Source organism: Lethenteron reissneri, chromosome 24, assembly GCF_015708825.2.
Source record: "Lethenteron reissneri isolate LAM-NWPU_2019-01 chromosome 24, ASM1570882v1, whole genome shotgun sequence".
In the NCBI taxonomy this organism is placed as follows: Eukaryota; Metazoa; Chordata; class Hyperoartia; order Petromyzontiformes; family Petromyzontidae; genus Lethenteron; species Lethenteron reissneri.
In genome coordinates, this window is record NC_083802.1 from 8,617,696 (window position 1) to 8,641,599 (window position 23,904).

Here is a 23,904-nt window from a genome sequence, read left to right on the forward strand (position 1 = left end):
CCACCCCCGCCCCTCACCACCCCCCCCTCCACCCTCTCGGCCCCCACCCCACCCACCCACCACCCCCTCCTTCCTCGTCTCGATATAAAGTAGCGCATGCGCAGATCGTTGCTGCCAGCCGACTGAACGTACACACAAAATAGAGAGATAGGGGGGTGGGTAGGGGGGTGGGTGGGGGGAGCAGAGGGGAGGAGTGGTGGTGGTGGTGGGGGGTGTAATAGAAGAAGAAGAATTAAGGCATTGCATTCAGTGAGAGCAGACAGACCCAGTTAGTTGTAGACTCACGCCAGCAAACACGCTGACAGACAGGCGGACATCGCAGGGCAGACACGCAGACTCACGGGGAAGATATTGCACGCACAGTCAAAGAGGTCTTGGCTCTGGACTGGGAGTGGGTCACGCTCAAACGTACACAGAGCGGGCAGTTGTATGGACACACGTGGTGGGACACGGTGACACACACACACACCCAGAGTGAGTTGTGCACATACAGTCAGTATTAGAGTGACACACACACTCAGGCATGGACCCACACACAAAATAACACTGGGCAAAGAGACACATGCTTCACTATCGCAAACACACACATTGTGTAACGCACTGATGATATACTGTTGAGTAATACACTAACGCCAAAACATAGACACTAATATACAGACACATAGGCAGCATTAATATCGAGACACAAACTCACACGGGCAAAAGCGCTTCAACATGCAAGCTAATACACCCTGATGTAGGTACATCCTTAATACGGAGACATACACACGGACACGTAACAAAGATAGGGCACACACACACTGACAAACACCCTCACACAGCTGTACTTCAACACACAACACACACTTAATATATACACGGACTAATATAATACAAATATGACACACATTGTTTAACAAGCGGCGACGCAATGCACATCAAAGGAATGGATATCACCGGGTGAGTAACGAATGTGCTGAAACATAACAACACACTTACACGTGTGTTACAAGTGTGTTACAAGTGTGTTACAAGTGTGTTAAAGCGAGGTTGTGTTAAAGTGATGTGTTAAAGCGAGATTGTGTTAAAGCGAGATTGTGTTAAAGTGAGATTGTGTTAAAGTGTGATTGTGTTAAACGAGGTTGTGTTAAAGTGTGATTTTGTTAAAGCGAGATTGTGTTAAAGCGAGATTGTGTTAAAGCGAGATTGTGTTAAAGCTAGATTGTGTTAAAGTGAGATTGTGTTAAAGCGAGGTTGTGTTAAAGTGAGATTGTGTTAAAGCGAGGTTGTGTTAAAGCTAGATTGTGTTAAAGTGAGATTGTGTTAAAGCGATATTGTGTTAAAGTGAGATTGTGCTAAAGCGAGGTTGTGTTAAAGCGAGATTGTGTTAAAGTGAGATTGTGTTAAAGCGAGATTGTGTTAAAGCGAGGTTGTGTTAAAATGAGATTGTGTTAAAGCGAGATTGTGTTAAACGAGGTTGTGTTAAAGTGTGATTGTGTTAAAGCGAGGTTGTGTAAAAGCGAGATTGTGTTAAAGCGAGATTGTGTTGAAGCGAGATTGTGTTAAAGCGAGGTTGTGTTAAAGCGAGATTGTGTTAAAGCGAGATTGTGTTAAAGCGATATTGTGTTAAAGTGAAATTGTGTTAAAGTGAGATTGTGTTAAAGTGACATTGTGTTAAAGCGAGGTTGTGTTAAAGCGAGGTTGTGTTAAAGCAAAGTTGTGTTAAAGTGACATTGTGTTAAAGCGAGATTGTGTTAAAGCAAGGTTGTGTTAAAGCGATATTGTGTTAAAGTGTGGTTGTGTTAAAGCGAGATTGTGTTAAAGCGATATTGTGTTAAAGCGAGGTTGTGTTAAAGCGAGGTTGTGTTAAAGCGATATTGTGTTAAAGTGATATTGTGTTAAAGCGAGGTTGTGTTAAAGCGAGGTTGTGTTAAAGTGATATTGTGTTAAAGTGATATTGTGTTAAAGTGAGGTTGTGTTAAAGCGAGGCTGTGTTAAAGTGTGGTTGTGTTAAAGCGATATTGTGTTAAAGTGATATTGTGTTAAAGCGAGGTTGTGTTAAAGCGAGGTTGTGTTAAAGCGATATTGTGTTAAAGTGATATTGTGTTAAAGTGATATTGTGTTAAAGCGAGATTCTGTTAAAGCGAGATTGTATTAAAGCGAGATTGTGTTAAAGCGATATTGTGTTAAAGCGAGGTTGTGTTAAAGTGATATTGTGTTAAAGCGAGATTGTGTTAAATCGAGGCTGTCTGTGTGTGTGTGTGTGGGGGGCACCGCGGTTCGCGCTGCGCTACGAACCCGGTGACCCGAGTTCGATTCCCGCTCACGGCCACCAACACCACCGGCGACGATTGTCTGAACCGGTCCCGGAGCCTCCCCCCTAGGTCGACTCAGCCTCAAATGAGTACCTGGTGCGGTGCGTAGTAAACATCGCCACTGGGGGGAGACAAAAGCGGCCGGGCGTGGTGCTGGTCACCCACCCCCTCGTGTGCCACAGTGCCAGCGACCTCCATTGCTGCTGCTACTCGCTAACAGCACTTGCCCCAAAAGTCTGTTAAGGCTACACGGGGGACCTTTGTCTTTGTTGTTACAATGAAGGATGTTACCGAGTTGTCGATATTGGTGGTGGTGGCGAGGTTGTGTTAACGCGAGGTTGTGCTAACGCGAGAGTCGGTGAGGATGTTGGTGGTGATGGTGGTGGTGAGGTTGTGTTAACGTGAGAGTCTCGGCGAGGGTGGTGGTGGTGGTGGTGGCCAGGATGTTGGTGGTGGTGAGGTTGTGTTAACGCGGTGAGGTTGTGTTAACGCGAAGTCGCGTCACGGGGGCGAGCCGAGTGTTTCGAGTTTGCGTTAACAGGCGCTCGCTAACAGAGCCCATTGCGATGACCGTAAGTGGCATTCTGCAAAGACAAAGACCCCCCATATAGCCTCGACTGACTTCTTGGGGCAAGTGCTGTGAAGCGAGCACCTATGAGAGAGGTTGGTGTGGCCAGGACAACGCGCGGCCGTCTTTGTCTTCAATGGTTCCAGGTTGACGACGATGACGTACACACCGCACCGGTTCTAATGTCACTCGCCAAGCGAACTTGGGCAGCGGCGTTCGTGCGTTAACCACTGCGCCACCGCTCCCATCTCTCTCCTAGGTGCACTCGGCCTCAAATGAGTACCTGGTGCGGTGTGTAGAACAACTGGGAAGACAAAGGCGGCCGGGCGTGGTATTGGCCACCCACCCCCTCGTGTGCCGTGCAGGGCTTTGATAGGTGCTCGTAAACAGCACTTGCCCCAATAGTCTGTTGCAGGCTATATGGGGGTTCTTTGTCTCCATGATTACAGATACTCTCACACACGATACACATACACACGATACACATACACACGATACACACAGACGATACTCACACACACGATACACACGATACTCACACACACGATACACACACGATACACACTCACACACGATACACACACACACGATACTCACACACGATACACACACACACGATACACACACACGATACACACACACACGATACACACACACGATACACACACACACGATACACACACACACGATACACACACACGATACACACACACACACGATACACACACACACGATACACACACACACAGGATACACACACGATACACACACACACGATACACACACACACGATACACACACACACGATACACACACACACGATACACACACACACACACACGATACACTCACACACGATACACACACACACGATACACACACACACACGATACACACACACGATACACACACACGATACACACACACACGATACACACACACGATATACACACACACGATACACTCACACACGATACACACACACACGATACACACACACACGATACACGATACACTCACACACGATACACTCACACACGATACACTCACACACGATACACACGATACACTCACACACGATACACTCACACACGATACACTCACACACGATACACTCACACACGATACACACACACACACGATACACTCACACACGATACACTCACACACGATACACACACACACACGATACACTCACACACACGATACACACACACGATACACTCACACACGATACACTCACACGATACACACACACACGATACACTCACACACACGATACACACACACGATACACTCACACACGATACACTCACACGATACACACACGCACGATACACTCACACACACGATACACACACACGATACACACACGATACACTCACACACGACACACACACACACGATACACTCACACACGATACACACACACGATACACACACACACGATACACTCACACACACACACACGATACATACACGATACACTCACACACGATACACTCACACACGATACACACACACGATACACACACACACACGATACACTCACATGATACACTCACACACGATACACTCACACACGATACACTCACACACGATACACACACACACGATACACACACACACACGATACACACACACGATACACACACACGATACACACACACGATACACACACACGATACACACACGATACACACACACACGATACACACACACGATACACACACACGATATACACACACACGATACACTCACACACGATACACTCACACACGATACACACGATACACTCACACACGATACACTCACACACGATACACACACACACGATACACACACACACGATACACGATACACTCACACACGATACACTCACACACGATACACTCACACACGATACACACGATACACTCACACACGATACACTCACACACGATACACTCACACACGATACACTCACACACGATACACACACACACGATACACACACACACGATACACTCACACACACGATACACACACACGATACACTCACACACGATACACTCACACGATACACACACACACGATACACTCACACACACGATACACACACACGATACACTCACACACGATACACTCACACGATACACACACGCACGATACACTCACACACACGATACACACACACGATACACTCACACACGATACACACACACACGATACACTCACACACGACACACACACACACGATACACTCACACACGATACACACACACGATACACACACACGATACACTCACACACACACACACACGATACACACACGACACACACACACACGATACACTCACACACGATACACTCACACACGATACACACACACGATACACACACACACACGATACACTCACATGATACACTCACACACGAATACACTCACACACGATACACTCACACACGATACACACACACGATACACACACACACGATACACTCACATGATACACTCACACACGATACACTCACACACGATACACTCACACACGATACACACACACGATACACACACACACGATACACTCACACACGACACACACACACACGATACACACACGATACACTCACATACGATACACACACACACGATACACACACACACGATACACACACACACAGCTGGACACAGCACGGACGGACAAAGATCGTCCCCCCCCCCAACAACCCCCGTATAGCCTCTTAGCAGAGTGTTGGCGAGCACCTCTGATGATGAAGATGACCCGCGCACAAGTAATGGTCACTGTGCACGAACATCATCGATACGTACGAGGATGGAGCGAGCGGTGGCGCAGCGGTGAGCGCAGCTGTGCGACGAACCCGAGTGCCCCCCCCCCCCGATTCCCAGGACCACGGCTGACATCAGTGGCGCTGAATTTCGGAGTCGATCCCGCACTGACCATCGGAGGTTGAAGGATGGTCAAATAGCAGCTCCCCGATCACCGACACAGCGTGGAGAGAGAGAGAGAGCAAGAGATAGAGAGGCCTTCATCTTGCACGGGATTGATAAAGGGATGTCAACTTTAAAAAAACAATACCTACTGGCTACCCGCGATTCGTCGATTTTCAACTCGAGTCTTATCCCGTGCCGTCGATAATGTTCGTGTGTTGTTCGTCTCGCTCCTCTGCATGATGAACTATAACGAGCCTATTTCATCCACAGCCCTTTGTCAATCCTCTGCCACCACTCTGCTTTAGTGCGGGTTGAGGGAAGGAGGGGAACCCAGAAACGATGCAAACTGCAGCGCTGGCCACTGGTATTGGCCGTGGGCACAAACGGAGCTCAGCTGGTCGGTTTCATGCAAGTGTGAGCGCATTTCGCCATATCATTGCCAGTATATACTGTATGTACAATCACTTTGATATATTACATGGCAAGTCAAAGATCCCACGCATAGCCAAGTAGAATGTTTGGGCAAGTTCTGTTAGCGAGCACCTTGATGCACGTTGATACAGTACACTCACAAACGTAGACACAGATACGCAATCACACAGGTTAACATTGATACATGCACCAACACATACACGATACACTCACATTTACATAGCTGCATATTTACTGTATCCACTCGGACACACCCGGATACATATACACAATTGCACAAACACGTGCTTTCTGTGGACTTTGGTGTATTTATGCGTATTTGTATCAATGTGCGCGTACATTACACGAAGAGCGTATTACACCTGCGTACACATCTATGAATTCATATGCATACTCTCACAGAAACAGTACACTGTAGGGAGCATTGGACATGAAGGGTCACATTTCGTTCCTTGCACTGGGGCCCATGCCAACTATGCTACCACCAATATAACTATAATAATCTGTAGAGTCATTTCAATAATACATAAATTACATCTGCAATAATAATGTTAGTACTGTCTCCCGTCGCAGGAATGTGGAATTTCGGCTACTGGGGCAGAGCCGACCTCAAAAATGAAGCAGACACTTTGTTTTTTTTACTTTAAAAATATAAAAGCCACGTAACTTCACACGGCGTAGAGGAGGGATTGATAAAGGACTGTGGAATTATCATCATTACAGCACAGTCGTCTGTAAACACAATGTACAGTGGTGGCCCTTTGAATAGATTGCTGTATGGAATTGGCCAGACATCCCAATGCAGGACCCTCTTGAATAAGAGAGTCTTCAAACTCGGTGATGTTTACTTGGATGAACACAGGCCACGAGTACTGGATGTGTCACGTGGACTGGTCACCTCCACGGGAACATGGGATTTCCATGCCATAGGGTTTCACAATGCTCGCAATTAGCTGCCATCTACTGGCCACACCTCGCTGCCCCCACCTCTATAGAGCACGTGGCATCCGCAGGCAAGTCGGTCCTTCGTAGACATTAACCAGGCTCAAAACTGGTTATCTTGGGAAATCCCAGGAGGTCGGGCGCTTTGATGGTAGTTTTTGCTGTGTAACAATACTAATGGCTCGCGCATTATGACATTACAGCATTCGCAATATTATAATCTGGCCACGTGGTAATCCCTCTCCATAGGGAGGCCAGCCTGGGTCCCAAGCCACTAGCGGTGCGAACAACATCCCCACATTTAGGTCCAATCAGCCACAAAGCCAACAACATGCGATGGTCCAAACGCACTGGTGGGTGCCTACGTGGTTAAATAAAGGACAGGGAGTGACTTTCGCGAAAGTTAATGGAGACGCTCATGCCCTGGCATACGTTACATTGTTCGCAATGTTTTTTTGACATTCCCCACGTGCCCCATGCCAGCATCACTCCACTGCTGGATGAGGAGGGCCTTCTCTCGGCGTACAGGTCGTGTAGGCTATTTGACCATACTGCACAGCGGAGGTTCAGTGATGAGGCTGGTTGGAATTACCGGCGACACGCCGAACTATCAATGTGGGTTTACTCTCCAACACACCGGTGTGCTGGACGAGTTACTCATTGGGCATGTTTTGACGTGGCAAACCTTACCAATTGCCTGTGTCGGGTGGTGGCGGGTCTAACGACACACATTGACGCGATTTACCCCCAAAACCTCTATTATGGAGAAGAGAGTATAGACGGATCAGCGTACAATAGATATTGCTACACTGCACTCTGCTGTTGACCATGTAGCTCCACAACAGCCCACAGCACCTGAGGTTTAATGCACGGCGAGGCCGCACATCCAAACATTCTCCAGGCTCAAAAAGCCTGCTTAGCTTTTGAGATCTTGACGAAATCTGGCGGGCGATTTGATCGCCTGTATGGAGACGTGGCCCACACGTGTCTCCCGGGTCTCGGCTGACACCAGCAAGGGACTTGCAAGACGGTCAGCACAAAGACGGCGCTAACATTGTCCCCTCGCTCATCGGCCCCGAGCCAACTTTGGGAATCCAACGTTACCATGGCGGACGGCAGATCAGCCATCAAGCAGTCGAATGGATGACTGTAATCGAGTAATGTGACTCTTGAAGGTTCGCTGGGCTATGAGGTGGAGAGCAGCCGGCAGCACAACAATGGGCGTTCGTGAACCCATCTGTGTGGCGTTATCTCCTCGTTCGAACAGCATTTCTCTGGTTAGTCAAATGTCCTTCCACGCGCAAACCACGATTGGGAAAATAATTGGCCAACGTTTGACAATTGTAGGGCCCTCCCGAAGACGAGTCGTGAGAATGAGGCTTTTCAACATAAATACATTGAATAGTCACTATGATTATAGTATACATGGTTATGTGGCCAATGGTTAGCTGGCAACACGCTCATCAGACAAGGAAGCGCTGTGAATGAAATCAGCTGCTGAGCTCCATTGTTTTTAAACGCGACTCTTGTGTGACTGTGAATTGGTGTGGTTGTACACAGTATGTCTGTCTATTTAGTGGCGTGTGTGTATATGTGGTGTGTACACATTGGTCTGGTAGTGGGGTATAGTTTTTGTGTACATTGTGGGAGCGGTGGCGCACTGGTTAGCGTTGACTCTCTTGACTATATTTATTCGTGATGAATTAGAATTGCAAAAAAATTTAGATGTGCATGTCTATCTGTGCGTTAGCAGTTGACCGCTCCAATTTAATGCTGCCCCTACTGGACATCTGTGAGCAAGAGCGTTATAGCTCATCGGATTCCTCCAGCATTCAACATTTTGATTCTGATAACATCAGTGGCGAGTGATTCAAACAACAGCTCTGGGGCCTGGCGTGGTGCTGGCCACACTACGACTTTACCTATCCCACGCTAATATTGTATATTTGCTCGCTAACAACACTTGTCCCAACAGCATGCGTAGGCTATACGGGGGATCTTTGTGTGTGTGTGGTGTGCGCATTGCTGGTATGTGTATGCATGCATATGTATTCATAATCAACGTTTTTGGGTTTAGATCGCCTTATTTATAATTGTGTCGTAACCCTCCACCACCCGACACGGCCAATCAGCAAAAAAGTGTCACGTTGACATAAGACAAATAGTTCACTGCTTGATTATGAATAATATTGGTCGCGAAAGCCTACGTGTTAGACTATGTATACGAATGGCTGCGTTGTATTTTGTTGTATTTGTATACGAATTTTTACCCTGCGCTATATGGTTCCGATTTTCATCTTGGCGCGCGATGTGCAGACAAAAAAAAGTTGGCAGAGACAATTCTCAAACTGTGCCCCCTACCGACTGCTCTCGACGATTGTCATCTCGGCGCTGAGTCGGCTGAACACCGCCACCTAACGTCCGCGTTGGCGAACAGTCGCGGCCGGACCGGCATCGTTCCCGAACCAGCGCCTCCTCTTCCAGGAGGCGGGTTTGGCAGAGGTCGCAAACGGGTTTTGATTCATCTTCTTGGTTCTTTCGGTCAAGTCACGTAGAAGGGAAGTAATAAAATAATAAAAATAAAACATAATAAAATAATTCTCACGACGTTTCGGCCACAACGCAAGCAGCCGTCCTTAGGTGAAAACCAGGTCTGTCGTACCTGTACCCAGCCGCACCAGGGTCGCAAACGGGTACCCGTACCCGGCCGGGTAGGGTACGGGTACCAGTACCCGACACCTGGCCGGGTACGGGTAGCCGGGTATCGGGTAGGGTACGGGTATCGGGTACCCGATTGCGACCTCTGGGATGAAGCCTTGTTGCAGGCGCGGGTGGGTTGATTCTAGGAACTTGAATTGTGAGAAGAGACAAGACGTTGGGAAATGAGTGACAGTTACTCACCATTGACTCACGGTCTACCCGTACCCGGCCGCACCAGGGTCGCAAACGGCTACCCGTACCCAGCCGTGTACGGGTAGCCGGGTATCGGGTAGGGTACGGGTATCGGGTACCCGATTGCGACCTCTGGGGTTTGGCTACCGGCGGATTGATCATTGCCGTGCTCACTCACACGAAGAAGCTACCACAGCCGTCCCGGTTTTCACAGAGGCTGTCACCGTGGTATCTCGAAGCTTTGGTGAAATTTGTGATTTTGTCCTGGATTACATCTGCTTTGGGCCTCATGTTCGACTCCTGCCGACTTACTTCGTGGGCGGGATTGATAAAGGAGTGGGTGGACCCCTATGAGCATTCGGCGGTGCTAACGTCACAATGAGCCTCGTTACTGTCGTGGTGGGGCACAGGTGGTGCATCTGCCAGTCAACTCCGTCAGTCAAACCATGGATCCTGGGTCTGTCCCGTGACCTGCCAGCGAGCCTTCCCCACTTCACGTGACCTCAAAGTGCACCTATCCTGGCATCAGCGCTGCGGTGTAGTCGCCGTCCTTCGTGGCAAACGGCGGCTGCTGTTGTTGTTGTCGTTAGGTGTGGTGGGGGAGGTGGGATGCTTGTGGGATGGGACTACCAAGCTCACCATATAATTTGCCTGTTGAGCCTCCCAGAAGTTTGCTGGCATTTCAGCAGGGCAGTTAGGTAGACCCGCCCACAGGCGATAACATCGCCCAGGTGAGAGGTGTGGCAATGAAATGCTGAGCACTGCCAGAGTGTCACGGTGGCCTGGGACAGGAGGTGAATATTTAGGGCAGGCGAATGACGCGCAGTGGCATCCTCCCAAGCGGCTTCTGTGATGGCACGCTCGTGAAACACCAGAAGCACCCACCAGTACCAACAATAATCTTTCTCGACGTGGCGGTGGCGGTGGTACACATTCACACACCAGTGTCTTTTTAAGGTCATGCGATTGGTGGATTGTGCCGAGTTAATCTGTTGCACTATCAAAATCGCCACTGGAGCTGTGCACTTTTAAATGATCTCGATTGAAAACGAATTTCTTTAGAACTGCTTTTTGTGTTTAGTTTGTTGTCCTTCCCCCGCACCGCCAATTAGCGTGGTTGGCTTCGTACGGTGCGAAACAAGTCCAACATACGTACACCAATAGCCATGTTCAATCCACTGTTGTTGTATGTAGGCCTCTACAAGTCGATGCCGCCCCACATGGTCTTGGGATGCCATAAGCCACCATGCTGACGAGCTGATCCCCTCACTCCGTCTCCGCAGTGGACATCCCTTCAGGTGTGTTCCCTCGTTTTGTTGCCACTCCACCATGAGTCGACCACCAGCCATTGTCCCATCTGGTGACGTGTTGTTGTGTCCTGCCCAAGTTCGCTTTTATCTGCAGCCAATATGGCATCCCTCTTTTGGTGTCATTGCCAATAAGCATTCCTCCATTCTTCTGCGTGTACTTTTCAGTTTTTCCATTTTGTCAGTGCCCATGTTTCAGAAAATTGTCATAGCACGTGTAATGTGCGCCCATTGAAAACTGTCATCGTTGGGCACATTAGTATGTTTTTTTATTTAATATCAAGTAACATTTTACAAAATTACCCTGACCTTGTCTTGTTCACATCTGTGTTACATAATTGTGATCATGGTCCACCTTTAATATTTTTCTTAGATATACATACTCAGTTGTGTCTTACAATTATGTCCCTACAATACATTTTGGTTTGTTCAACAAAATTGTTATACATTACTTTAAAAAAATATATTTATCTTTGGCCCAATGTTGCAACCTTCTTTGCTTAGTTTTCACTTATTTCTTATAATTCATTTCCATTGGACATGGTAATGACTATCAGACGCAACATCTAAGATTGTTTATAATTTCTCAATGTGTATATATACGCCTTCATTTCTCATCTACCAACTTCAGAATTTATATTATAAGTGTCACTGTCAATAACCTTGTTGGGAGCATATCTCCTTGCTTGACTCCTCTGTGTTATATTACATTTTCTACATGCAGAAGTAGTATAACTCTTCCATTTTTGTAAATAGTTATCATTGTTCATATTGGTAACTTAAAAGCCTCTTATGAGAGCCTGGATTACTGTATCAATCTTGATTTGAAGCTTTCGTGACTGCAGCAATCCATCCTCTTTGGTTCTTTCGCTAAAGTCACGTAGGTAGAAAAAGGAAATAAAACAAAAATAATCTATCACGACGTTTCGATCGCAACACAGGCAGTCGTCCTCAGGCAGAGAAAAGAATCCAGCCGTGGAACTGCTGAACCAGCGAGAGATATGATTTATTTTCTTTTTCTACATCCGTGACTTTACCGAAAGAACCAAAGAGTATGACTACATCAGTTTCCATGAATCATATGCGTTTTCATAGTTTGTGAAATGCAGGCATTATGGTATTTTATATATTTTCTTTCATATGATGGAATGTATGTGGTGAATGGTGGTAAAAAAACTACATTTTTGTTCTAAATCCAGCTTGCTCAAGTGCTTGATTTTCCTCTAATTCGTGTTATTTGGCTCTCTATGCTCTATATGAACATTATATATACGTATAACAGAAGGCTCATGGATCTATACATTTTTGCAAGTAAGTTTTGTCTCAGTTTTTTTAATGGAACGATTGAGACAATAAAATGTCTCATTTATGTGCAAGCTTTAGTAAATAGTGCCGCTTGTTTGTATCCAACAGCTGTTCTGTGCTTCAATAATGATGTCCGGTAATTTCGTTTTTGGGGGGAACTCTGTTTTTTTTGTCATGCCAAAAAAAGAAATGAGCATAAAAACAGAGAAAGGGAAGTTGATGATTGGCAAATCGCAAAGACTAGCCCTGAAAAAGAAAGATGGAACCATAACCAATGGTAAAGACAGTACCATGAAAATAGTGGAGGATCTATATACGGATATCTATCGCAAGCACATATCTCAGGAAACATTACTTTTCAGTTAAGAATGTTCCAGATTTCAGACTATATGTACATTATACTGGTAGGAACCTCCTGGTTACACCAGCCCACAGGGGATTATTGTGTCCGTCCGTCGTGCAGAGAGGGGCTGGGTGGGGAGGGAGGGGCTGGGTGGGGAGGGGCTGGGTGGGGAGGGTGGGGAGGGGCTGGGTAGGGAGGGTGGGGAGGGGCTGGGTGGGGAGGGTGGGAGGGGTGGGGCTGGGTGGGGAGGGGCTGGTCACCCCGTGGTGCCCTATTTGCGGAATACACCACGCCGCCGTTGACCCTGGCCATTGACCGAGCAACCCAACGTTCCTACCAGCTCCCTCCGCAGCAATGTGTTATGTATTTGTGAGTTCATGGGGTTCCTGCCATACTTAATAACTGGCCAAACATATGAAGTAAACAACCTCTGAATTATGTTATTATAGTTGCTATTACTATATTATTAGTAGTGTAATAGTTCTTGTAACATTCAAATAGGGAGAAAGTCAAAAACAGATAAACGGTGTGAAATAGAGACAAGTTGGCAGGCTCAGATACAGAGAGAGTTGGGCAAACAGACATGAAGACTAACAGAAGGACATGAAGAGATCGTGATAGAGAGAGACAGGGAGCCACAGAGACAGGCACGGAGACAAAAAAACACGTTCAACTTGAACGTTTTATATCGAAGAAACTGACTGTTCAAGCAAAACGTGTTGGGAAATCAAGTCTTAACTCACACCCACCTCAAATATGTATCTCATTTGGAAATTCGATAGTCGTAATATAAACACGATCTTTACACCTATTTTAATAAAAACAAGATACCTTGCGCAAGACTAGTAAGCGGTGGTGCAAACTTGTGCAATGCTGTGATTCAGTGTATTGGAGGTGAGCAGTTCTTCAACTTCAGCCGCAACAGTTTGGAATGCTGTTTTAGGATTTGTTTGGCACACACCACATCATCTCGCCTTGTTTTGTATGTAATTAAATTTCAACCTGTTCATCAAATCATCGCAATATAGGGGTACAATAAAACATGATTATAGATCGGCATACCTAGTGCTCTGGTGCTGGTGCCTTACACCCATACTTCGAGTCAACCTCGCATCGTTCAGAAAAATGGTAAATAAGAAATGAAGCCCTGGAGGTAAGGGTTGGTGGACCACGCAGAGATGTGTGAAACTTCCAAATGCACATGGTTGCAAGGTGGCCAAGATATGGCAATGCAAGCAGACTCTTGAATGCATGTGTGTTGAGCTTTTGGCGTTATCATCAGAGGTGGGACAAAGTCATTGTTATGCAAGTCCAAGTCGAGTCTGAAGTCATCAAATTCATGACTCGAGTCTGACTCGAGTCCAAGTCACATGACTCGAGTCCACACCTCAGAGGTGGGACAAAGTCATTGTTATGCAAGTCCAAGTCGAGTCTGAAGTCATCAAATTCATGACTCGAGTCTGATTCGAGTCCAAGTCACATGACTCGAGTCCACACCTCTGCTGGTTATCATCTCCTGTTGTGTACGAGTTCTTCTCCAGGTTCCCCAGTTTTGTCCCAGGCACAATATACTCGTTTGTAGAATTTATAAAAAAAAAACATTATAATGTAGGACTCTCCTCTAGTCGAATAAAATGGAAGTTTTCACTCCAGAAACTTGAGACTTGGTAAGGCTTTCCCTTTTAAAATAAAGGGTATTAATGCATTCGTTTACAATAACATTTCCAGTCCTCTGCCAATCCAATGATGGATTAAGTTCTTCTCGCTGTCGGGGTTTGGCCAAACTTCACTGCTGTGGTTAGTGTGCGTTGGTGTGTGAAGAGCACAGGGCTGATTCGGATATCATTCACCACTCACATTCACCTTACAATATCATGACTATATATAAAAAAACTCGCAAAATGTATACGACGGGATTAATTTAAAAGTAGTGTCATTTTCTAAATCCCCTTCTAATGACTGTAGAGAGACCCCAGTGAGACGGGGACAAGGTGAGAGAGACACAACACAGAAATGTTGGGCCTCAACAAAATGGCGACTCCCATGCACGTTTGTTTGCCTGAATCCCACGCCCACAGAAGCCACCGTCTCCACAAGACACTGCGTTTGTTCGATCCCTCTATGAGAGTGTTTAATGTACAGTCGTGCTTTGTAAGGGTGCGTGATTGAGAAGGAACAAAAAGATTTTGCGATTACAGTGATTCGCTCCAAGTGACATCACCACTGTATGAGTGACGACACAGCGCACTGTTAACTCCGCCATTAACAACCGCCAGTAACGGCAGGGACATCAGTGCACCGTCTTGCAATCAATGATCAGTACCAATAGCTTGGCTACACTGGTAATATTACAGCACTACCCTTATTAACAATACAATTAGCATCACTACATTTACTGACAGAATTACATCAAAAATAAATAAGTTTTATCATCACAGTGTCACTAGACTTACTACCACAGTAGCAATTAACATGATTAATGTTATTACTGCACTACCACGATAATATATACTAGTTATACTACAAATGTTTAGCTCTAACTGCACAAATTATATCTTTACACTCTCACCTTTATTACAATATTAACATGACTTACTAAACTATAGTACTCTATTAAAATATACAAGCTACTGTATAATCACGGTAATATAAATATTACATTACTATTCACTCGCATCACCGCACTACTCGCATAACTACACTATTAACTGTCAAAAAATGGAATCGGGAATAACTACTGTAATACAACATCAACATTACACCACAGTAATTGTGCGATATCTCAATGCTGGACGGGTTTCATTGACCGTCGTGCTTATCAGTGAGCCACCACTACTCACAGCATCGCATATGGGTACTAGTATGATTTTGAAAAGAGGCATACATCACGTGCCTGGGATATTGTAAATGAAGATTGGATAAGCAGTTTTCTAGCCAATAAACATAATTATGTTATTTTATACCTACGTGAATTTACCGAAATAACCAAAGAGTATATAATTATTGGGTCAAAGCTAATAGTTTGTTTTAAATTAATATTAAACTTGGTTCACCTAAACAACACATGGTATGCTTTCACATGACTCATTCTTGAAATTTGCTGGAGTGGTTTCGAGGGAGCACTTCTCAGGACAAACTTGCAGGCAAACGTGAAGATTACCCTCAAATTTATGTAGATTAGTAAAAAATGGCTGCATGTTTGTGTTTTTTATTACATGATCAAAATATAAAAATCCTCAAGATTTTGACAGGTAATGAGAATTAACATGCACAAAGATGCAAAGGGTACCCATTCGGTGCACAATATCCAAATATATTCACAAGTTGTTCCCTCGGTTTTGTACGAATTCTCCACAACCACTCCAGTTTCTTCCTGCAAAGCAGCAACAACAAAGAAACACTCGCTAAAGAATTGGCCAAACCCCACGAAGTGCAGGACTCTCATAAAATCGAGTTTTTAAACTCCTAAAACCTTTCCTAGGCGAGTAAATCATAATATCTGTCCCCTGCGTTTCAGTGGCTAAACTCGGCCAAGTCTTTAGTTTTACGACCAAATCACATTGGCCGGTTGTTGGAAGCTAAAATTGGCCAAACCCAACTTTGTGCAGGACCCAAATCAAATCGAGTTTTGAGACTCCTAAAACCTTTCCAAGTCGATTAAATAATTATGTCTGTCCCCTGTGTCTCGGTGGCTAAACTCAGCCAAGTCTTTAGGTTTACGACCAAATCACATTGGTCGGTTGTTGGAAGCGAAGCAGGTTTAAGCCCGGTTAGATGGGTGATCAGTCAGACTACGTGATACACTGACACACTATCACACATACGGTACGAAAGAAGTTCAGCACACAAACTAAAACTGTAACAGGCAGTCACATACACTATAACCCTCTGTGCTTCATAGACAATACATCACACACAAACTCTTTAAGAGCCAAATATTACATCACACACTATAACACACTGCACTTGATAATAAATCAAAAACGCGATAACAGTCAAACACTACAATCACAGACACTAACAGATGCATTACTCGCATACAAACACGACACATGGACTACATCACTCACTGTAACACAGACACTCCACCTCACATCCTATCACCCCACAAAAACAAAGATAGCCTTAACAGACTGTTGGGGCCAGTGCTGTTAGCGAGCACCTGTCAAGGCGGAAACGACTTGATAGGTTGGGTGGCCAACACCACGCCTGGCCGCCTTTGTCCCCCCAGTGTCGATGTTTATAACACACCGCACCAGTTACTCATTTGAGGCTGAGTCGATCTCGGGGAGGCCCAGGACCGGTTCAGATAATCGTCACTGGTGTCGGTCGTAAGCGGGAATTGAACTCGGTCGCCGGGCTCGTAGTGCAGCGCCCGAACCACTGCACTACCGCTCCCCACACTCAACCACACACTTAGACACACGCTATAACCCCCTCCACACACACACAGACACTCCACCACACAATCAGACACACACTAAAACCTCCACACAGACAGACACACCACCACACAGTCAGACACACACTATAATAACCTCCTCACACACAGACACTCCACCAAAGAAACACCCCCCCCCACACACAGACACACTATAATAACCTCAACACACACACAGAAACTCCACCAGACACACTATACCCCCACCACACACTCAGACATACCCTTTAGCCTCCACACACAGACACTCCACCACACATCAGACACACACTACAATAACCTCAACACACACACAGACACTCCACCAGACACACACTACACCCCCACCACACACTCAGACATACCCTTTAGCCTCCACACACAGACACTCCACCACACATCAGACACACACTATAACCTCCAAAGACAAAGCTCCCCCGTGTAGCCTTAACAGACTTGGGGTAAGTGCTGTTAGCAAGCACCTCTGAAGGCTGGCACGGCACGCGAGGGAGTGGGTGGCCAGCACCACGCCCGGCCGCCTTTGTCTCCCCCTGTGGCGATGTTTATTACACACCGCACCAGGTACTAATTTGAGGCTGAGTCTACCTAGGGGAGGTCCAGGACCGGTTTGTCACCGGCGCCGGCCGTGAACAGGAATCGAACCTGGGTCGCCAGGTTCGTAGCGCAGCGCCCTGACCGCCTGCACTACCGCTCCCCGACACTCCCATCACACACTCCAACAACAATAACCGCCATTCGCCACTAAGTGGCGGTGACGTCACCACGACGCTTGTGCCAGGCTATGTGCACGTTGAGGCCACGTGAAGTGTCGAACGCCCGCTGGCAGGAGGTCACGGGGCAGACCCAGGTGCCACGGGTCGACTGACTGAGATGACTGGCTGATGAACCACCTGTGCCCCCTACTGTGCCAACTTGCTGTGCTTTAGCCACCCGGCGCTCCGCTCGTTGTGAACATCACTCCTACGCCCAGTAGCGTCCTTCACGAGCCTCCTCCACAGAGGCCGATCTTGACACCGCTGGTACCAGTCATCGGCAAGTCCACTCAGCTCCACATCCTCCTGTACTACATGACTCCATCTCTTCTCTAGCCGGTGCCGCGCCTGTTTAGCCCCCTCGATCCGGCTGAACAAAAGCTGTTTAGGCATGCGGCGGCTGGGCATGGGGGCTACATGACCCAGCCAACGCAGCCTTGCCTGCCGGAGGAGCTCACCGATTAGACTTTGTCCAGATCTTTCAAGGATTTGTGAGCTCCTCACACAATCCAGCCTGGTTAAACCCAGGATGGATCGTAGGCAGGCCAGCCTAAATGTTTCTAACCGGCGAAGAAGTTCCATTAGGGGGGTCCACGTTTCGCAAGCGTAGAGAAGGGAGGGAATGACTGTGGCCAAGAAGACCGACCTGAAGCTTCGTACAGAGTGACAGACCAGGTAGCTTCCACACAACGTTACGCAACCGATGAAAAGATAATGCCGCTCGACTGATTCGGAGTGAGACCTCTGCTGTCAAACCGGAGCCGGTCATGAGCACACTGCCCAGGTATGGGAAACTCTCCACTCTCTCCACAACTGCCCTATCACCAATTGGGAGTTGTGGGGGTGGAGTGTCCGATGGTAAAAAATACCCAGGCAGGTGCTTAGTTTTGGTGGGGCTGATGATAAGGCCCCACCTCTTAGTGGCAAGCTCCAGGTTCAGCAGCAGCGCCTCCAACTCCTCCTCTGAGTGAGCAGCAATTACCAGATCATGGGCATACATAACATGGTTGAGACCACACCCGGGCATCGATCAGCCTCCCATTGTATCTGTACCAAATGGAAATTCCTCTGGTACAGCTATTAAAGGCTTCACGAACTACAGTATGTGGTTGAAATCGATGTTAAATAATGTGGGAGCCAGAGGATATCCCTGTCGCACCCCAAGGTGAATAGGGAATGGCTCCGACTCCCGGCCACGTAGTTTTACCCGGGCCCGCTCACCATCATGAAGGTCCTTAATGATCGTGAGCAGAGGGTCAGGGACTCCGAAAGCACGAAGAACAACCCAGAGCCCAGACCTACTGATGGTATCATAGGCCTTGACCAGGTCAATAAAGCAGAGATGTAGGTCTTGTTGGAATTCCCTACACCTCTGCTGTAACAGACGGACAGAAAATATGGCATCTGTGCAGGACCGCCCTTTCCTGAAACCGCATTGGGGCTCCACAAGCCTCTCCTCAGCGTGCCTAGCAAGGCGATGTTGAATAATTATTGCCAGGACCTTTCCCGGCACACTGAGGAGTGAGATGCCCCTGTAGTTGTTACAGTCTGTGCGGTCCCCTTTCTTAAAGAGGGGGACCACCAGGACATCCTTCCAATCCTGTGGAACCCGTCCAGTGGTCCAGACTGTTGTTATGATGTCATGTAGGGCAGTCTGTGCACAAACGCCACCCTCCCTTAGCATTTCGCTTGAGAGATCATCTCTGCCGGGTGCCTTTCCTGGTCTCAGACTTCAGATCGCCTTCAGTACTTCCTCAACAGATGGCACCTCAGCCAGCCACTCACAGGGGGTGACTTCTTTTTTCAATAATTGAGGCACTGCAGCCTTAGCAGGGTCATCCCCACTTTGTCCCACGATGTTTTCCAGGCTGAGGGATTTCCCTTTCCCCAGGACCTCACAGGAATGCTCAGCAAATCTGCAAACCTGGTCCTGGGGGTCGGATATTGGATCACCGTTCTTTTCCCAAATGATGGTAATAGGTGTGGCGCTGCAGGTTACTTTTTTCATGGAGTTAAAGAGCAACTTGTGATCGCGGGCCATTGAGGCAGACTCCATATCCCCAGCAACCCGTGACTACCACCCATCCTTGCAGCGCCTCATGGCTCTCTGATCTCCGAGCGAAGGCTGCGGTAAGCCTCATTCTCTGATGTGGGATACTGCAGATGGTGAGAGTGGGCCTGTCACTTTTTCTCAGCCAGCCTGAACACCTCCTCTGTGAGCCAGGGTCTCTGGGGGGGGTCTGGACCGTGTACCCAAAGCAGCCATTGCAGCCGCATGAGCTACAGTCCTAAACCTCACCCATTTCCCCCTCGACATCAGGAGGAGTGGGGGACGATGCCAACCCCAGCCGCAAGCGATGATGAAATTCTCGCTTGCAACTTTCATCAGCTAGCTGAGACCATACCACTATGCGTTTGAATGGGGTCCTGGGTGTACACCCACCACCGGAGTGGAAGAATGGTAGGCACATCTTACAGATAACAAGTCGATGGTCAGTGGGCAGATCACCTCTACGGTAGGTCCTGGTGTCAAGGACATGGGCCCGCATCCGCTGTTTTGTCACTATGTAGTCCAGAAGATGTTCTTGCTTGGACCCGGCATGCATCCACGATGTTGTGTGGATGCGCCGATGCCGGAACAGCATGTTGGTAATTACAAGCCCATGGGCTGCACAAAAATCGAGCAGCCTCCTGCCGTTGTTATTGAGCTGATCTGGCCCATGCCTTCCAATCACTCCAGACCAAGTGCCAGCATCATGACCAACTCAGGCATTGAAGTCACCCAACAAGATGACTCAATCCCGAGGGGCCACTTTAGCTTGCACCTGTGACAGGAAGTCATAGAAGGCATCTGACTCATCGGCCTTGCCTGCATCCCTCCACGGATGTTCGTCTTCGGTGGGGGTATAAGCAACCATGACCACCACTCCTCGCCTCTGGTTGATGGGAAGGCGAGCCCAAAGTAGCCTGGGGCTTACAGCTTTCCACACCTCTCCGCCACGCTCCCACGCCCCCTTCATTCTTTTGGTCAGAAGAAGAGCCACTCCCTGTTGTTTGGCAGTCTCCTGCCCTGAGTAGAGGCAGGGGCCAGAGCCGTTCCACCGGACCTCCTGAATACCACAGAGATCTAGGCGGTACCGGTCCAGCTCCCGACAGAGGAGTGGCAGCCTCTCCTCCCCAGTGAGCGTTCGAACATTCCACGTCACCACCTGTATTGGTTTTTTGTTGTTTCTGCAGAAGCCCCGAGGGTAAGGATTCAGTCTCCTGGCTCCACCAAATGGGGTTTGGCCAGGAGACGTCATAGACGCCTGTCCCCCCGGGGCCTCCGGCACAAGCTTAATTGAATTTTTTAATCGTGGTTTGGTGGTAATTAATTGAAAGTGGAGGGGTTACCAGCCCCTCGCACCCGTCCAGAGACCCCATTTGGCCGCTGTGGTGGTTACAAATGCCATGAAGGGAATGGCCAATCTAAGTTGGCCCTCCCCCCACGGCACTGCCCACCACAGCGTTGCCGTCCGGCACAAACGAGGAGGTAGGGGGTTGTTTTTGACGGAATGGTGAGGATATGTATGTAACCTCCACACACACACACAGACACTCCACCACACACTCCCAAAAGCTATAACCCCCACACACGCAGGCACTCCACCACACACTCCCACCCATGTACACTCCCTCGCACGTGCCCGTGTGCTCATTTGCATGAACCCGGTGAACCCGCCTTGCGAAATGTAGGGCGCAGGGGGGAGAAGCTGAGAGGGAGTGAGGAGTTGGGGGGAGGCACAGCGCGGGGGGGGGGGGAGGACGTGGGGGAGGGAGGAGGGTACGGGTGAGCGTCTGAAACAATGAGACAGGCGGGAACCCTGGCGGTGATGGGGTGAGGATGAGAAGGGTGAGGATGTGAAGGGTGAGGATGGGAAGGGTGAGGATGGGAGGGTGAGGATGGGAAGGGCGAGGATGGGAAGGGCGAGGATGAGAAGGGCGAGGATGAGAAGGGCGAGGTTGGGAAGGGCGAGGATGAGAAGGGCGAGGATGGGAAGGGCGAGGATGAGAAGGGCGAGGATGGGAGGGGCGAGGATGGGAAGGGCGAGGATGGGAAGGGTGAGGATGGGAGGGGTGAGGATGTGAAGGGTGAGGATGGGAAGGGTGAGGATGGGAAGGGCGAGGATGGGAAGGGCGAGGATGAGAAGGGCGAGGATGGGAAGGGCGAGGATGGGAAGGGCGAGGATGAGAAGGCTGAGGATGGGAGGGGTGAGGATGGGAAGGGTGAGGATGGGAAGGGTGAGGATGGGAAGGGCGAGGATGGGAAGGGCGAGGATGGGAGAGGCGAGGATGGGAAGGGCGAGGATGGGAAGGGTGAGGATGGGAGGGGTGAGGATGTGAACGGTGAGGATGGGAAGGGTGAGGATGGGAAGGGCGAGGATGGGAAGGGCGAGGATGAGAAGGGCGAGGATGGGAAGGGCGAGGATGGGAAGGGCGAGGATGAGAAGGGCGAGGATGGGAAGGGCGAGGATGGGAAGGGTGAGGATGGGAGGGGTGGGGATGGGAAGGGTGAGGATGGGAAGGGTAAGGATGGGAAGGGTGAGGATGGGAAGGGTGAGGATGAGAAGGGTGAGGATGGGAAGGGTGAGGATGGGAAGGGTGAGGATGAGAAGGGTGAGGATGGGAAGGGTGAAGATGAGAATGGTGAGGATGGGAAGGGTGAGGATGAGAAGGGTGAGGATGGGAAGGGTGAGGATTGGAAGGGTGAGGATGGGAAGGGTGAGGATGGGAAGGGTGAGGATGGGAGGGGTGAGAATGGGAAGGGTGAGGATGGGAAGGGTGAGGATGGGAAGGGTGAGGATGGGAGGGGTGAGGATGAGAAGGGTGAGGATGGGAAGGGTGAGGATGGGAAGGGTGAGGATGAGAAGGGTGAGGATGGGAAGGGTGAGGATGGGAAGGGTGAGGATGGGAAGGGTGAGGATGGGAGGGGTGAGGATGGGAAGGGTGAGGATGGGAAGGGTGAGGATGAGAAGGGTGAGGATGGGAGGGGTGAGGATGTGAAGGGTGAGGATGAGAAGGGTGAGGATGAGAAGGGTGAGGATGGGAGGGGTGAGGATGTGAAGGGTGAAGATGACAAGGGTGAAGATGGGAAGGGTGAGGATGATAAGGGTGAGGATGGGAAGGGTGAGGATGGGAATGGTGAGGATGAGAAGGGTGAGGATGGGAAGGGTGAGGATGGGAAGGGTGAGGATGAGAAGGGTGAGGATGGGAGGGGTGAGGATGGGAAGGGTGAGGATGGGAAGGGTGAGGATGAGAAGGGTGAGGATGGGAAGGGTGAGGATGGGAAGGGTGAGGATGAGAAGGGTGAGGATGGGAAGGATGAGGATGGGAAGAGTGAGGATGGGAAGGGTGAGTATGGGAAGGGTGAGGATGGGAAGGGTGAGGATGGGAGGGGTGAGGATGGGAGGGGTTGGGGGGAGGCGGCGAGGAGAGAGGAGGGACACGGTCGGACTGGTGGGACCACGTGGGGTGGTGAGGGGCTAAATGGTAATGGTGAGGATAAGAGTGGGAGGGAGTGGTGGTACGTGTATATCTGTAGAACTTCTCTCCCACCGTGCGTAGCCAGCCGTGCTAATCGGAGGTGCGGCAGATTTTCGAGGGGTGAGGATGTGAGCGGTGAGTGGTGAGGACAGAAGGTGGTTACGGGGTAA

General features: G+C 48.7%; 1 protein-coding gene across 1 annotated transcript in view; it reads left to right on the top strand.

The window, feature by feature from the left end:
- The first annotated feature begins 211 nt into the window (after positions 1 to 211).
- Positions 212 to 23,904, top strand: part of LOC133346506 (mucin-19-like) — a 37,892-nt gene continuing 14,199 nt past the window's right edge. The window contains exons 1-2 of the mRNA XM_061558130.1: positions 212 to 939; positions 11,258 to 11,361. The gene's annotated coding sequence lies outside the window, so the exon portion shown is untranslated. The remainder of the gene's footprint in view (positions 940 to 11,257; positions 11,362 to 23,904) is intronic.